Source organism: Phaenicophaeus curvirostris, chromosome 10, assembly GCF_032191515.1.
Source record: "Phaenicophaeus curvirostris isolate KB17595 chromosome 10, BPBGC_Pcur_1.0, whole genome shotgun sequence".
Taxonomy (NCBI): domain Eukaryota; kingdom Metazoa; phylum Chordata; class Aves; order Cuculiformes; family Cuculidae; genus Phaenicophaeus; species Phaenicophaeus curvirostris.
The window spans coordinates 4,749,024-4,752,240 of record NC_091401.1 but is presented as its reverse complement, the minus strand read 5'-3'; positions in this window follow the sequence as shown (position 1 = coordinate 4,752,240).

Genomic DNA, 3,217 nt, shown 5'->3' with positions numbered 1-3,217 from the left:
GTGGGGGCGAGCGCCCGCCCCGCCCCGCCGCGGACTACAGCTCCCGGCATGCACCGCGCGCGGCCCCGCTGCCACCCACACGTGGGGGCTGCGCCCGCCCCGCCCCGGACTACAGCTCCCGGCATGCACCGCGACCGCGGCGCTGTCAGCTCGTGGGTTGGGGTTTTGCTGCACCGCAGAGTTAAACCGCAATAGAGTCATAGAATCATAGAATCACCAGGTTGGAAGAGACCCACCGGATCATCGAGTCCAACCATTCCCATCAATCACTAACCCATGTCCCTCAGCACCTCGTCCACCTGCCCCTTAAACCCCTCCAGGGAAGGTGACTCAACCCCCTCCCTGGGCAGCCTCTGCCAGGGACCAATGACCCTTTCTGTGCTGACTGAGGGCACCGCTACGTCGGGGATAGTGGAAAACCGGTATTTTCGGGATCAATGGCAAGGAAAAAAAACAAACAGCGCGTCCCCGAGACATGGTTCACACTGCCTGTGCCCGCAGAGGCAAACAGCATTTCTGTTCCGCTGCCCACAGTAAAGGGGATGTGAAAAGCGTGGCAGAACTATAGGTACTTTCCACTAAAAAGCATTGAAAATAAACTTTAAATGTGATGTGGCTGCTGTCAGGCTGAGAACAGTCAATGACAAATTCTTGTGGGACACAAAACCCAGAGGTGTCTGCAGAGTTGTCTGATGCCTCAGAAACCCAAGTCATTTAGAATCACAGAATCGTAGAATTGCTTGGTTGGAAAGGACCCACTGGATCATCGAGTCCAACCATTCCCATCAATCACTAACCCATGTCCCTCAGCACCTCGTCCACCCGTCCCTTAAACCCCTCCAGGGAAGGTGACTCAACCCCCTCCCTGGGCAGCCTCTGCCAGGGCCCAATGACCCTTTCTGTGAAATACTTTTTCCTGATGTCCAGCCTGAACCCCCCCCTGGCGGAGCTTGAGGCCATTCCCTCTCTAATATTAGATTAGAGATTAGGAAAATGTTCTTTCCAATGAGAGTGGTGAGGCACTGGCACAGGTTGCCCAGGGAAGCTGTGGCTGCCCCATCCCTGGAGATGTTCAAGGCCAGGTTGGATGGGGCTCTGAGCCACCTGGTCTAATGGGAGGTGTCCCTGCCCATGGAAGGAGGGGTGGAACTAGATGATCATTAAGGTCCTTCCCAACGCAAACCATTCTATGATTCTGTTTGCATTCTTTGGAGCTGGGGGCATGGTTGTTGGGTCAGTAGGGCACACCGGGATCTGCCTCTCCTACACGGCGGCACTGCCTCCCTTCGGAACCATCTTTATTCAAATTTTTATCTTTGGAATCTCTATATCTTGCTCATAGTTGGTTGAAATTGGTCAGTGAGTTCCAGAAGGAAGGAGCAGACAGGCAGACATTGTGATCGCGGAGGCTGGACTTCCTTCAGAAACCAGGCAGTAAATGACAAAAGGAAAATCCATACCAATTTCCCCTCCTCACAATGGGTACCTGGAATTACTGTCCGCATCTCCATGAGTTTTCTCCAGGAGCTGTGCTGGGGCTGCCATAAAAAGCTGCCTTCCCTTGCCCTTCAGCGGGCTATGCAACGTGACCAAAGGATAACTTGTTTTGGGGTTTGACTGACTGCCTCCAGAAGTGGGAAACTCCATTCTGAGACTCCAAGGACTATGGCATGAACGCCCTTGAGTAGGAATAAATATTTCTATACACACAACCTTACACAAAACTTTCTGCAGTAGGATCGCACCCACATTTCATTAACTGCCCACACACTCCATATGCCCATTTGCTAAAATATATACTGTGTGGCAAATGTGATCTATTAAGCATCTGATACACAACTAACTCCTCGCATGTGATCCCAGCCGTGGTTCTGTCCCTCTGTGCTGGGAGGCACCTGTAAATGCTGTACTGGCCCTTGCCCTTTCACTGCCAATTTTATCTTTCTAGGAGTATTACATGAAAAGCAAGAGAGGCAGAGGAAAGCTGAGGCTTTCTGGCCTCTGTCCTCTACTACAGATTGATTGCAAGCCCTGGTTCTCTCCATTTACAGTCTTCATGCGACTCTTCCCTTTTAAAGTAAGTCAAATAACATGCTGTTAGATGCTCCTCTTGCTGCTTTCCACTGTCGAGAACAGAATGGCTCAAACATAGTCAAGAGGACATCTTCAGCCAGTGAGAGGTTTTTTCCTTCAAGCAGGAGGAGCTCGTGACCACAGTGCTGCAGGCTGAGTTCCACCCCATTTTGTCCTCTGTGTTCTCTATAAGGAATCCATACAGAATCTTGGAGCCACAGATTTGGTAATTTATGCATTTTTCTCCAGATGACAAGTGGGATTTGATGACAAGTGGATGATAACAAGTGGGACTTGAGGTTCTGAAAGTAAGGCTGCATTTCTAAAGGCAAGATGCTATCTCCAGATGACCAATAAAAACTAATAATAAAGGTGTCACATCGAAGGTGTATTATAAAAAACTTGAAACCAAATTCCTGTGATGCTGTAGGGTGCAGATCCATCTGGTGACTGTGTCACACTGGCAAACAAATGCTTCGTTTACCCTAAACAAATAAGCTCACTGCAAAGGTGGCAGATGCTGCTGGCCCTCGTGACAGGTGGGAATCAGAACAAATCCAGACTGTACCACATCCATAGGTTGCTTTTATTATCCAATCTTATCCATTTATTTATCCAAATTTTATCCATGAATTTATCCAAATTACCCATTTATTATCCAAACACAACAGCTACCTGCTGCTCAGCAAAACAGAAAACCAGGCAAAGCTTCTAATCCTATATTTCTGTTTGGCGTTCAAAATGTCTGAAATGCCATAGGGATTCACAGAGGCAATCATGGAAACATCAGTTCCTGTTCTTTTGTCTAATTCTCAGGACTGCATCAGCATTGAGCCCTGTGACGTGTTCCACGAGGCGTTGATGGTTACAAGAACTGGTACTTTAACTGTATAAAGTAATGTATGACTGCAGCCCTGGTGAGCTTGTATCCACTATAAGAAGACAGTGTGTCTAAAGCACCTACAGGCTGTAGTAACTTTTGCAGCTGATTCTTCCCTAGAACCATATAAATCTTCAAAGAATGCTCATTATTTTCTGGATTATCCAACCATGTCTGGAGATTTCCTTCAGGTTATCTCTTGACCTAAGACAATTACGTCTTGCTAGGCAACTAGGCATATCAATAAATTCTTGGAACTCTAAG